A 14,985-nucleotide genomic window follows, 5' to 3' on the forward strand; every position below is an offset into this window, starting at 1 on the left:
GCTGATTACCATGCCCCCTTCAAAGAATGGAGCTAGTGTAGACACAGGTAACATCTGTAGGGTGGTGTACATTGATAATTTCCCATATTTTAAAAAAAGGATAAGGATTCTGCACGAGCTACTGTAAACATGTCAGGATGCTGCCAATAATTAGAAGCAGAGACATCTTAGCAGTGCAAATGACAGAGATCTTGGTAGCCTGTTTCAGGGGTGAGCAAACTTTTTACATTGGGCCCCGCTTCTTGTCCCTGCAATTAGCCAGGGCCCCCCATTCAGGAGTAATGAGCTGCACTCCCCTGGCAATGGTAGCTGAAGAGGGGGAAGGCAGAGAGGCTGGTGGAGCCTCATTACCTAACAAATAACTTTGTTAGTCTTTACAGTGCTACAGGAATGCTTGGTTTTTGTTATTGCCTATGTAAAAGTTGAGAAATAAAGAAACTTAAATGACAAGACTGGAGTAGAACTCAGTAGTTTGCTGGGAGTAGGGGCTGATATTTGACAAACTTGCCCTACCACCTTTCTCAGCCCTCCCAGACAACCCTTAAAACAGAAAATTCATGCTTAAGGAACCCACCTAACTAGTTTTCCAGCAGTCCCAAGTAGCTCCAGGCAGCTTTTGAAGTTGAACAAAATATTGACATACTTGCACGTCAACAAAACAAAACAAAACAAAAAACCCTACCCTTTCTCTAGTCTCTGGGAAGCTGAAGCAAGGGGCTGCAAAATCTGAGTCCCTTCTTACTCCTGCTGGGAGATGTTGACCATGTGGCTGGGATATTCCAGTGGATCCAGGGGACGGTGGACCCCTAGGAAGTTGGAGGTCTGGCAGGAGCACAGGCCAGGTGAGCCAGGGAAGGCCATGGGGCAGCAGAGGAGAAAGACCAGAAGTGACGCTGGCCCTCTGGCACCCGCAGACTGTGGGGGCAGGGGGGGAGGCAGCCCATCACACCAGCACAGCACAGCTGTGCACAGAAGCTACAAGAAGGCAGCAGAGGAGCCCTGTGTGTGGGGGGAGATGATTGCACTGCACCCCCTCCTTTTGAATTTTGCACCTCCCCCAGGGAGCGCACCCCCCAGTTTTGCACTGCTGGCCTATTTCTTACTTTTTGATATATTTCTTTATTCTAAGTAACACTTAGATAGGTGAATTCTTCCTGTACAGAATTAGCCTGACATCCCTTTAGTTGTATCAATTTGTGTAATATTTATTTGAACAATATTTTTTTAAAAACAAAAGCAAAGATTGGGTTACTTGCCCCTGTTCTTATTCAATTGCTTAATGAACAGAATGAGCTGTCGTTGGGATGTGTTATCATTTACAAGAGGAAAAATGCAATGCAAAATAATATAGGCTTGCAAAGTAGAAAATAAGCACGTTTTTTACATTTTCAGCAGGGAGCCATAATTTTATAATTCTGCACATCAAGTCATCATTTTCCATAATGTCCACCTGGCACTTTGAAATAATGAAATGTTGACTCTGATGAATATTTAAAGTGTTATTTGTTAGCTAGGAAGACCATTAGTTCATATTCTAGCTCTTCCTGGTAAAATGAAGATGCAAATCATAGTTAGATTATTATTGTGTGGTTTGTGGGAGCAGGATGCAAAATAGTTTCTACACCAGGAAACCAATTTTTGGAGCTTCTGAAATGATAGCAGACAATCATTTTTTATTGAGTCAGGTTTTTAGTATGCTTTATCAAGAGGCCTCTGATGAGACCAAAGTCTATAACATTTAAAATGTTCCCAAATAGAAAATCTTGTCAGTGCAGAACATTTGTTTTCGAAGAATGAGCCAGATTTATCAAAGAAGAGGCGGGGTAGATATTTTTCACTAATTGATTTTCTTTTATTGGTCATGTATTTACTTTCAAGTGTTGTGGAACACTTGCAGTGACAAATGCTTCATTTTAATGTGTAGAGAAAATCAGTAGTATTTGGATTGTGCTATAGGCCAACTAGTTTTGTTAAAGTGGAACTGACCCAAAGAATCATGCATTGTAGCCCTGAGAACAAGACAAACATCTCCCTCCCTCCCTTACAAACTATGGCCATACAAGAATTAAAAAAAACAAAACAAAACAGCTAATTACCAGTGTACCAGTTCTGTATGTATTCCATTTTAATTGTGTGAGTATTCTCATTGAAATCAATAGCATATAACACTTGATTAAGGCTTTTTAGGATCAGAGACTAATATCTTAGTATGTAGACATAATGGCTCTTTCTACACTAGCTTCCAGCTTTGAAGGGAGGATGGTGAGTAGGGTGTTGGGAGATTACTAATGAAGTGCTGCGGTGCATATGCAGCACTTCATTAAGCTAATTCTCCCCTGAGGCAACTTGGAAATTGCAAACTTCGAAGTGCTGGCTCGCCTGTAGCTGTGTCTAACCCGCTGGTCCTTCAAGTGCCTGTGCTACTTCGAAGTCCCTTTACTCCTCAAACTACATATCATAAACCATCTCTTCCATAAACCAGATGCATGCAATTTTCTAGTGGGCTTGGACTGCAAAATGCAATTCAGGAACACAGGTATCTTTTATCTCCCATGATGGTGGACCGTTCTGTTCCATGATCATCCCTTTATCTTGGAGCTCATTCATGGGCATCTTTAACTTACTCCAGCTGTGTTTGACTCGAAAGGGCCAATACTCATGGAAATTGCCATGGTGCAAGAGAATACTGGCCAGGCTGTCTTTTTCTTCTTGCTGGCTGTCAGGAGGGAAGGCATAGGGGCTGTTATGTCAGCTGTCTAACAGAGAAGAATCTCTCTGAACTGGAATGACTCCTCAGGGTTGATGCCACTAGTGATAAATTATAATGTTTTGTCTCAGTAGTGCAAAGTGGCCTGATTATGGACTAGAATGTGGTCATACTATGCAATCTTTAAAAAAAACAAAAAACACTACATAAATGTAACTTTGGCATTTCTGGAGGAGGGGAGTGGATATTTATTATTATTATTATTATTAGTAGTAGTAGTAGTAGTAGTAGTAGTAGTAGTAATGTACTAGCACCTAATGCAAGCAAAACTGACCGTTCCATCAACATGTTTGTTGTTCATGCAACTAGGCTGCTCCTTCACCACAAGAGCTACCATCTAAGTTGCAAAGGATTCTGAATCAGATATCTGACTCATCAGCTGTGTCTACACTACAAAAATAACTTCGCAGTTGCTTACTTCAAAGTAAAAGTTTGAAGTAAGCAACTTCAAAGCTGACCATCTGCACACACCCTACTTTGAAGTTACATTTCGAAGTAGGGCACTACTCCATTCCTGGGAATGGAGTAAGGACTTTGAATATGGGTTCCCTGCTTTGAAGTTAACTTTGAAGTAAGGTAAAGTGTGTGTAGACTCTCTGCTGGCTACTTAGATGTAGTGCCTAACTTCTAAATTATCTTCAAAGTTAGTTCCTAATGTAGATTCACCCATGGAATAATAAGGTGTCGTGCAAGAGTCACAGTGTACATAATCCAAAAATGAACTCCATTTATCATTAATCGTGGTAGCACCTGGAAATCCAGCTGAGATTAGAAGTCACGGGGCTAAGCAAAATATCATACATGGAGCAAGAGACAAATCCTTCCCCAAAGAGCTTGCAATCTAAATAAAAAATGCAGATGAAGTGTTTTTAATTTCTATTTTACTGATATGGAAGTAAGTTGCAGAGAAATGCCCCCTGTCCACCTCAGTGTGTGGGTAAGTTGACTCAGCCACCCATGAATATGGACAGCCACAGAAGTGAGGAAGAGAGACAATTGATGAGGGACATTGAGTAGTGTCTTCCTCTGTGGAACCTTTGGCATCCATTGGCCAGCTGGACAGAGGGCTGAGATGATTGGCCTACATCCCCCAGCTCCAGAGTCTGAAACAGAAACTTGGATTACATAGAGCTGCCCGTGGCTGTGTTCCAGTAACCACATCCTAAACTAGGAATGGGAATGCTTCCCCGATCACTAAATGAGCTACTGGCCAGCCCCAAATGCTGTGCAGTTAGCCAATAGACCTGTTAGGGATCGGGGAAGAATTCTTTTTCTCTCGTGGGCCAGTTGCCTGCATCTTGGAGAGTGTTTTGACTTCCTCAGAGCAATTTCAAGAAACAGTAAGTTAATTAAAATGTGCTTAATTCCCAAATGAGGTAGTTGCTTGAGTTGCCAATGTGTCACAACTTGCAGTTGGTTTGCAGTGTGATTATAGGAATAAAATGAATGCTTCCTGGGGTAAAAATATTTAGGATTTTGCTGAGGGAAGATTTAGTGATTCTTGCTGGGTGAGGTCCTTAACCTTCCTCACCCTTCACAAGGAAGGCAGGGAAAGCTCAGAATGAACTGAGTTCTAGGGCTAGGCTGAGGAGAGCCTACTCAAAGCTACAGGTTGAATGGTAGGAGCCCTGGTACCCCTGCACTGGAAACACTTAAATCCGTGGTGTATGAGAATAGAGCAGATAGATAGGCAGGGCCCTTTCTTCTGTATCTACATTAATAACAGTTGTGGTCTGCCACTTAAAATTCATCCATGTGTCTCCTTTCATGTCAGCACTGGATCTGGATCAACTTAAGTGGTTTCCCCAAGGTCAGACCAGAAGTCCTGAGCCGAGAGAAGAACTGAACTCAAAGCACCCAAGCTCCACTTTGCATTTTAATCACAAAATAATATTTTTCCTTTTTTAATTGCAGAGGTGGGTCTCTCCATCCATGGCACTTTTATTCCTTCCTTCAGTCTGGCTGCATCTACACTAACCCCTTCCTTTTGGAAGGGGCATGGTAATGAGCAAGTTGGGAAGATGCTAATAAGGCACTGCCATGAATATGCAGTGCCTCATCAGCATAATGGCAGCTGCACACGATTTGAAAGTGCTGCTTTTGAATCATGTGCTTCCTGTGTAGACAGGGCCTTTCAAAAGGACCCCCTGGACATTGAAAACCCCTTCTTCCTATTTGGTTTTAGGAATATGGGGCTTTCAAAGCCCAGGGGATCCTTTTGAAAGAATCCCGCTTATACGGGCAGCACGTAATACAAACATGGCGCTTTCAAATCACACATTGCCACTATTATGCTAATGAGGCACTGAATATTCATGTCAGTGCCTCATTAGCATCTTCCCAACTCACTCATTACCTTGCCCCTTCCAAAAGGAAGGGGCTAGTGTAAATGTAGCCTCTGTCTCCAGAAATGGGAAGTGTGAGGGCCAGGAGGTTTTGGTCCTGGGATGGTTAAAATATTAAATGTCTTCACTTCAGTTGAGAGGTACTCCTGGAAACTCATGAGGAGGATGGTTCCAGTTTGGCATGCTAAATATCAAAAAGCTGCAGTGAAATAATGTTCCTCAAGTGGCTGGTGGCCATGAGAATCAAACCATAGTCTACTGAGAGCAGCAGGCGGCTTGCACATTAGCCTGTCAGAAAAAGTATTCCGTAAATCTGTAGTGCTGTGTAGTCAATGGAGACTTTGCAAAGCTACCAGCAGGTTTAATGCAGATTGCTTCAAGATTTCATTAGCTTATGTGATTTATTTTTCTGAGCAAATGTCTTTTTTTCTCCTTCAGTCTGCTGTGAAAAAAGCATGTGTACACCCTGGGTTTCATGGCTGAATTAGCAGAATACCACCAAGCTTTAGCTTTCCCTATTAGCATATTGAGTGCTTGCACCGTCCTGGCTCCAGTAACCTCATTGACATACAAATATTCATACAAAACCATTTCAGTTCTGGGATGGTTTGGGGGGATCTAGTGCTGATTTATGTATACTTCTTCCACATATGGTAAGAAACCTAAACACTGTGCAGGCTGCAGAGTGTTTCTGCAAAATAGAATATGATTATAAGGATTGTGGGGAAAGTAATAGGCAGTAAAAAAGTGTGTTGCAATCTGCATTGGGAGCATTTAAACAATGATATGGACCTTACTGCACAGATTGGCAGCATTCAAAATTTAACACATTCAACCCTAGCAAAAGAGCAATGGTCTTACTTTTCCTCTAATCCGCTGATAAATGGAACATGTAACTGTTTCAGGTGATGAATCACACAGCAATAACTTAAATTTATATTTGCCCCAAAATGCCATTCATTTCCTGTGAATTTGTTCAAAAGGCAATAGTAAATAGTATCATAATGGTAAAACCAGTAATTGATTGCTTATCAAACTTCTCAGGCAGGAGAGAGCTTAATTATGCTACTTAAGCCTATTTCACACCTACATTTATTACAACAATACAGACAGAAGATGGCACTGTTTATTCATTGTTTTAGAAAAGCAAAGCTATTGCTCTGTAAGTTGAGAGGAAAAACTGCTGCTATATTGGAGAAAACAGAGAAAATGAAGGTGTTACCTTTTTATGATAAATGCATTTTTCCTCAGATTGCGGAAAAAAATCTTTTTTAAGGCTTCAGTGCTGCAAAGACTTATCCATGTGCTGACTTTAGGCAAGTGATAGTCACCCTGAGTTCAAAATGTATGTAAGCCCTTCAAAGACCAGGAGCAAATATGCAATAAAATGGGGGAAATACTGAAAGAGGGAAATGTATTGGTTTCCTTTAAATGTGTAATTTTTATCTTGGAAAACAATGACATATCTACAAGAATATTTACAAGACTATTTAAAGGGCAACAGATAGCCTTTTAATTAAATTTACAAGATAATCCAGTTTTTTGTTTGTTTGTTTGTTTTTTTAAGAATCACTTAAGCTTACGTCTAAAGCACAAGACAGGGGTGTGCTTCCAAACTGTCAAACACTCATGCTAGTGCTCATTGAGCCAGCTTGCGTATAAGTAGCAGTGGAACTGCAGTAGCACAGGTAGTGGCAGTAGAACAGGAGTGGGCAACCTGTGGCCTGTGGGCTGCACACAGCTCACTGGGGCTACACCTGTGTCCCACTGCCTCCCCTGCTCCCCGGCTGCCCCCTACCCTCCCCACTTCTCATGAACTGGGGCACAAGAATTGTCCTCCTGACTTGCCTACTTCTCTCCCTCTCTCCCAGCACATCTGGAGTGCACAAATTGCTTGATTCCCCTCTCGTCCCTGCTACTCCCCCTCTGAGCTAGAACTCAGCAGGTCAGCTGTTCGTGGTGTTCCAGTTCTGGAAGAGAGGGTGAAGAGCATGAACTGATCATGAACCCAGCAATTTGCGTGCTCCAAAAGTGCTGGGAGAGAGGGGGAGGATCAGGTAAGTATGGGGTGCTCCAGTGCACCAGTGCGCAAGAGGCACATGCAGGGGCAGAGAGGGGATCCATGGGCTATAGGATAATCCCAGTGGGCTGCGGGATGCTGCAGCCCACTGAAGTGAAAGGAGGCCACTCGTGTGACCCACTCACCATGCATGGTTGCCCATCCCTGATCTAGAGGCATGGCTGAGCAATGTGGAATTCTAACCTAAGGAAACTGGGGAGTATGTATTCTGTTCTTTTCGGTCATGCTGCCATTGCCCATGATACTGCAGCCACACTGCTATTTATACTTGTGCTACATCTCATCGAATTTGTGCGTGTGTATGTATGTGAGCTGGGAATCACCTCGGTAGTAGCTCACACTGTAGACAAAACCAATGAACTTCAGCGTCAGTAGGAGAAGCTTTGCAGTGCACAAATGCTTGCCTTAAATATATAACTTTACACACATGAACTAAATTTAAGTGCATGAATACTTCTACTAATTGTAATAGGGTTATTCTCATACTTTAAGTTAATCATCTTTTTAAGTATGTGCAGGACCAGAAACCAAGTTTTGTAAAATATTTGCTGTTAACAGAGAGAATATAATCATTATTCTTAACAGAAATAACCTTCATACTGCATCACCAAGGGGAAAATTGTGTAGAGTTCAACATTCCTGCAGTGAGGAAAAAAAAGTTGTCAATCTAGGATTTTTTAAATAAAAAAATGTGCTATAATTGAATGTGCTGTTAATACTACATTTAAATGCTGAATAGTACTTTCATGTGAAATATTTTAGTTCTTCTGAGAAAGTGCAAAGACTTTTACTGGGCTTTAGTGCCACAGGGTTAATTCCATTTAACCTCCTCTGCTCCCTTCACAAGTGGCAGTACTGGAGAGACAGGATGAGATGCCTTGAGATGTCACAGAGTTTAGCTCTAAGCTTTCTGTTTACATGTATTTTTTTTCTGCTGGGTCATTGTATCAGTCTGAACTGTAAAATCAAGCTTATCTTTCTCATGTGAGTAAAAGTTATGTAAATAAGGAAAATTGGGGTTGGCCCAAAGTGAGAACAACATCCAAAATGTGGAGAGGAGATGTGAAAATGAGTCTCCTATTTTTAATGCTACGAACATTCTTTTCTTCATCCTATATTGCATGGTACTAAAAGCAATAAAAGCATGGTCAAAATAGATAAATATTCCTGTCCCACATTACATAGGAATATGGTGGAAGGGAAATAAACTGTCTTCCTTACTTTGGCGGATATTTATTCACTTTTGTGCACATCTGTTCAAAATGTTTTTGCATAATTTAAAATTACTTAAAATTAAATATCTTCCAGATTTGTGGAGTGTTAGTGAAATATTTTTCATTATTGACAATATAATTGAAGTTCAACATGATATATTTTTCTCCACTCTCTGGATGTCAGTGAATTACCTGTGATACTAATTTGGGTTTCAAAATAGGATGCCTGGGATTTTAATTTTGTATTTCTTCATGGTTCTTGAGGGACTAATACTTACTCCATATCATCAGGTGGGTTAGAAGAAGCCATCCTAACTTTCTCTTTTGCACCCTAGGAACTTTTTTGGCTGGTGGAAAATTGCATACAAGTTAGGCTTATTTAAAAGTTATGTTACGAGAGTATTTTGAAAACAAAAACAAATGCATTGGAAATGATGATTAATAAATGAATGCATATGTCAGAAGATCTCCCAGGGTACAAGAGTTCTTTCTTGTTCCTAACTTAGATGTCAGAACTACTTAGCTTAGTTTTGCAGTTCTTTCACTCATGCCAGTTCTGAGATGACATCAGTTCACCATGAAATGTGTCTAAACCTGTATGTAAGAGGGGAGTTTCTGCCTTTACTGCCATTCAATTTTAAGTAATTGAAAATGATTTGTTATTTGCATTGCTGTATCGCTTAGGAGCTTAGGATCCTCGTGGACCAGGATCACATTGTGCTAGGTGCTGTAACAACAAATCAATGTTTGATGACTTCAGGGCTGCACTTTTTGGGCCAATTTTGGGATCCTGCAACGTTTTGCCAGCATTTACTTTTCTCTTTTCACAGCAAATCCCTCTAAAGTTTATCCTTAGCCACCAGTCGGAAGCCTCATTTGAGCTGCCTGTGCTAGATTGCACCTTTTATACTTGGGCCCCAAATATGGAAGTGGAGCAGCTCTGCCCCCCGAAGAACTGTCTCAGACCTGCCCATAGTTCACTTGTCATGGATGCCATCTTAGCAAGTGCACCAGGGATTGAACTGGGAACTTCTGGGACTTAATGTTTGAGGTGCTACGGCATGCGAAAAAGGTCTTTTTGCTGAGGTTTCAACACACTGGCTGTGGCCACACTAGCTCTTCCTGTCGGAGGGGCTATCATAATGTGACACTTTGGAATATGCTAATGAGGTGCTGCCATGAATATGCAGTGTCTTATTAGCATAATGGCAGCTGTGCACACTTTGAAACTGCCGTTGTCGAAACCCATGCCGTCCATGTAGCTGGGAGCCTTTCGAAACAGCCCCCAGTTTTGAAAGTCCCTTTTTTCCCATTTGGTTTTGGGAAGAAAGGGCTTTTGAAATCTGGGGGGGTCGTTTCGAAAGGCTCCTAGCTACATGGGCAACTTGGGTTTCAAAAACGGCAGTTTCGAAGCACGTGCAGCCAACATTATGTTAATAAGGCACTGCATATTCATGGCAACACCTCATTAGCATATCCCAAAAGGAGGGGCTAGTGTGGCCACAAACACTGCAGATTAGGCACATTGGAATCCCTGTAACATCACTAACCAGTGGGCTTCACACATCTGCAGCAGGGTGAGACACAAACTGACTTCCATTTTTGGGATGCTTGAAATCAGGTGTCAGTATGACATTGCAGGAAGCACCAGCTATATCTGTTAGGCTATGTCTGCACTAGAGCAATCTGTTGACAGAAGTTACTGTAGGAAGATAGCAAAAGGGCTCTCTCAGCAAAACAGCCAACCAGAAGCTCGACAGACAGAGCTGCCCAGTGTCCCAGAAGCCCTGTCTGTCAACAGACGCCCCCCTGTTAAGAGCAATATTCTGCCTTGTGGGGGAGTGGCAGAATGGTGTCAACAAAAGTGCCGAGTTCTGTCGATTTGCTGTTGACAGAACGCCTTGGGAATGTGGACGTTCCTGGGGTTTTGTCCACAAATCGCCAGTTTTGTGGACAAAACTCTCTAGTTTAGATGTAGCCTTTGAGATCAGGGTGCTGGGCCCTTCTGCTCACCCCTTTCCCTCTCCTTTCCAGTGCACAGGACAGTGTATTGAAAGGACAATACTGGCTCTTAAGGTTTAATAAAGAGGGGCTCTTTCTTTCTGCTGATTTAATGGAAACCCTCACAGTGATTCCTCTGAACCAGAGTCCATAGGACAAGGTGAGGCAGCCATCTGAGGCCCCACACTTCTGAGGACCCCCCTGGTTGCTGGGTGTGGGGAGGATTACTTGGGACAGGGGGCAGTGGTAGGGGACACCACAGGAGATCACCTCCCCCACACTCGCCACATGGTGCCAATGGCAGCCTGCTTCACTCAAAGGAAATACAACATACAAGAACATGCAGTCTGTTAAGATTATTTATAACAAAAGATAAACAAAAAGGTTTAAAAGTATTGAAATGATTTCCCTTGAATCTGTAAATCCTGCATTTTATCATTTCTCTTTTAGTAATTAATGGTTTTTCAGCATTTTTTTTTCTCCTTCTTGCCATCTTTTCTCTCTGATGCTCAACATGAATTTCTCTGACCCAAAAGGAATCCTGGACTCTCTCATCTCACTTAAAACCACCAGAAATGTGAATCCTGCAGAGATCTTTGCCACAGCTACAGGTGCTGAGAGCTGCAGCAAATGGGCTACTTAACCTGTGCACAAAACAATGTTGACCTTCAGCTGTTTGAGCAATACATTGACTAGGTAAGTAAATTGGAGTCAGTGCCTTTCAACTCCAGGTGAAAAATGATGCTTTTTTGGCATCACATAAAAATACACAAAAGACCACCAAATCAAAGTAACCCTTCATGTTGCTTTCTCCCACTGAAAGTGAGTTCTGGAGTCTAAGAAAATCGGAGTTTGTGCCCAGTGATCATTTCTCTTCTTTTCTTTCTATCTATCATTAACCCAGATAATTTGATACAGCTATGAGGAGACTGTATTCAGGAAAAATAATAGTTTATATAATAGTTCATAAGAAAAACAACTTGGCTGTAGCCACACTTGGCCAAAACTTTGAAATGGCCATGCCAATGGCCAAATCGAAGGAGACTAATGAAGCGCTGAATTGAATATTCAGCTCCTCATTAGCATTCTCACACTGCTGGCCATGGCTCTTCCAAAGCACCACTTTTGAATGTGCTTGGCTCAGTGCAGCTACACGGGGGCCCCTTTGGAAAGGTCCCCGCACATTTTAAAATCCCCTTATTCCTCTCAGTGGAGGGAAAAAAGGGATTTTGAAATGTGCAGGGTTCTTTTGAAAAGGATCCCCGTGTAGCTGCGCCGAGCTGCGCGCATTCGAAAGTGGTGCTTTCAAAGTGCTGCGACCGGCAGTGTGTGAATGCTAATGAGGCGCTGAATATTCAATTCAGTGCCTCATCAGTATTCTTCGATTTGGCCATTAGCATGGCCATTTCAAAGTTTTGAACAAGTGTGGCCACAGCCCTTGTGTTCTAATGGTTAGAAGATATGTCCCCATGGACCTGGGTTCCCTGGTTCCCTGCTTAAAATCTCAGTAGATCCTCACACAGTTGGATAGCTACCACATTTCTTCCACATCCAATCTTGGAAGCAGCTGAGGGAAAATTTGGCTCTTGGTGCAAGTTAGAACAGCTCCAGAACTACTTTAACTGGCATTTTTTTTCTTGTTCCTTATAGGTGCACTGGGACTGTCTTCCTACATGACTACTGAGAACAGGATCTGCCCCTGCCTCTGTTAAACTATAATAATATATGGCGATACACACCTCATAGAACTGGAAGGGAACTTGGGAGGTCATTGAGTCCAGCCCCCTGCCCTCTTGGAAGGACAAAGCACCATCCCTGATGGAATTTTTTTTAATCTTTTTGCCCCAGACCCCTTGGCCTTCTCAGAAATTGAGCTCACTACCATGGCTTTAAAAGGGCAAAGCTCAAACCACTGAGCTACCTCTCCCCCATGTACTAAACTATAATGTGCCTTGTTTTCTTTAACTAGCACACTAGCCATTGAACTGGTGCTACAAACCTAAATGTGAGAAGCTGTTGAAGAGCTGTAATATGGTAGCAAGTTTTTGGTCAACCTTGCCACACTAAGATTTGGAATAATAACCTGCAGAATGAAAGCGCATTCATCCTATTACCATCCCCTGAGACAGCAAGTCCTGGAGTATAATTCTTTAAAGAATAATAATAATAAACCTTTGACAATTCTGGCTCTGAATCTGAATTAAATTAAATGTACAGAATAAAGGATTAGAGAACAAAAAAGTTACAAGCTGCACATACCCTTTATAGTCTGTAGGTTTGAAAGAAAAGCAGTCTTTTATATTTTCTTGTTTGTTTGCTCCTGAGATGAAAGACCCCATGTTAGGATTAGGAAAGCTTTATACAAAAGCAGGAGCTGACTCTTTTGTATGGGAAAATAAAATGGACAGCCAAATAATTTCAGTAAAAAGGACAAGAGAGATGGCTTTGAGTTTTACATGTGACAGAGAATAACTTGTATACCTTGTGCTGAATTGGTAGCGCAAGGAAAAGTTATAAATAGTGAGGAAGGGAGTGTAGTACCTCACAAAGGATAGACTGCTAATTTAAAAGCTTATGTAGCCAACAGTCTATCATTTCTAGAGCTGATTAAATTATATAAAAAGTGACTCACAAACACTTCCTTGCTTGAAGGCAGGAATTAGGTTTGGTGCTATTCATAGGGTCTGGTATTCAACTTCCATTCAGATATTTGTGAAAACGTTTGAGAATTCTGAAAGCTCCTTGAGTTTGAGTAGAAAATGTTATTTAATTGATAATTCACAGCAGGCATGTCTAGTGCATTATTACTTGTTATCCTGATAAAAATAAAAAAAAAAAAGCAGAAACAATGCCCTGAGAGTCAAGTGACCAGCCGGATAGGATGGACTGTGAACAGCTCAAGTGAGCAGTTAGTGAGAAACCCATTAGATGGTATATGTTCCACTAACCCTTTTGGGCTGGATTGAGAGTCTTGTGTTTGGTTGAAAGGCAGTGGATAGGTGGACTACCTCAGCTGCAGTCACAGAGGGTCCTTCTGATTCACAGTTCCTTTTGAGTTCCTATGGTGTGAAGGGGGCATTATGATGCAGTAGGCATTACCAAATAGTGCATACTTTCCTCCACTTTAAATCCAACTGGCTTCGCTGCCTACACACGGGGATGGAGCTGAGTCATGGCTCTATCCATTTCTCACTTTCACCCCATGGCCTGCACACTCTGTGATTCAAGGGGTCTAGTACCAGACATGCTCTTTCCCCACTACTGTGCCACTATTTAATTTGTATTCAAATTCTGGTAGGTCTTGTGTGGTCATGGAGAGGAGTGAAGAGGCTGTTGTCCTTGAAATCACCATTGGAGTGTTACCATTGCAGCTTGCTCCATGCAGCTCTGAAGGCTGCGGGGTGGGGTGGCGCCACATTCTGGGGCAGGGTGGAGGGCTGGCTGCCTGACTGTGCCCTTTCTGCCAGAGGCTCCACCCCTTTAAGGAGCTTTGCCCCGTCCCACCTTGCACAGGTGTCTACAGAGGATGTCAGCTCTCCTGTTAGCTGCAAAGAATATCCTTGTGTGAAAGAAATAATTAACATTAAATTTGGAATCTGATGGGTTGGGGTGCAAGGATGATACTACCTACTAAGATGTCTGAATGATGGCTACATGCAGTTGCTGCCAAGAAAACATGAAGTGTCTCATGCTATACTACAATAAGCCTTGGAAAAATTTAATCTCACAAAGTTGCAGAGGAAACAGTCTTCCTCTCAATACTGTAAGCTGGGTCTGAGCCAAAAAAGGGCAATGTTACCGATTTCAGCAAAATATGTATCATTAACCATTCATCTTTGCATAGAAACTTCTGTGTAGAGCTATATATCATAATTACTATCATGTACATTCTTTCTTTACAGCAGATAATGGACTAAACGTCAGAAGCATTATTACTTAATTTAATTCAGCAGCAGCCATCACCTATTTGGTCAATTTAATGCATCTTCTCAACATACGTACACCTCACAGAGCATTTGAAAGCTGAGTATGTCTAATTTAAGATGAGCTATGGTGTGATGCTGTCAAGTGATGCCATTACTACAGAAACAAGGATGAGTAATGACACAATCCTTGCTAAAATGAGCACCTTGAAATCATAGAATCATAGAACAATAGCGCTAGAGGAGACCTAAAAAAGCCATCAGGTCCAGCCCCCTGCCCTAGGCAGGACCAAACCCATCAGATCAGCCCAGCCAGGGCTTTGTCGAGGCAAGACTTAAAATATTTGCTTTTGTTTCTGTCACTTTCATGTCTCTATGTATTATTTCAAGAAATATAATTGGATTTCTTTGTGACCCCAAAACATCACAATAGCTTAAAGGGTAAAACCATATCTAATAATAAATTTATATAGATATCATTGAAAGGTAATTGAGATGATGACATTTCTAGCCAACATCATTACAATGACTTGGTCACCATGAGGATCCCTGAGAACGCATGGGTTACCACAATTTTCATTGCTTTGGTGTGTATACAGTTTGGTGCAGGGAAGGTTCTTCTGACTGCACACAACTGACTGTACTTCTACTGAGG

The 14,985-nt window shown here is 41.9% G+C and overlaps 1 long non-coding RNA gene across 1 annotated transcript; it reads left to right on the top strand.

Moving 5' to 3' along the window:
• The first annotated feature begins 704 nt into the window (after positions 1 to 704).
• Positions 705 to 12,654, top strand: LOC142006952 (uncharacterized). Its single transcript, XR_012643863.1, has 3 exons — positions 705 to 842; positions 10,944 to 11,103; positions 12,058 to 12,654. It is a non-coding gene; the product is annotated as an uncharacterized LOC142006952 (long non-coding RNA).
• The last annotated feature ends 2,331 nt before the right edge of the window (positions 12,655 to 14,985 follow it).

Source organism: Carettochelys insculpta, chromosome 1, assembly GCF_033958435.1.
Source record: "Carettochelys insculpta isolate YL-2023 chromosome 1, ASM3395843v1, whole genome shotgun sequence".
Classification (NCBI taxonomy): Eukaryota; Metazoa; Chordata; order Testudines; family Carettochelyidae; genus Carettochelys; species Carettochelys insculpta.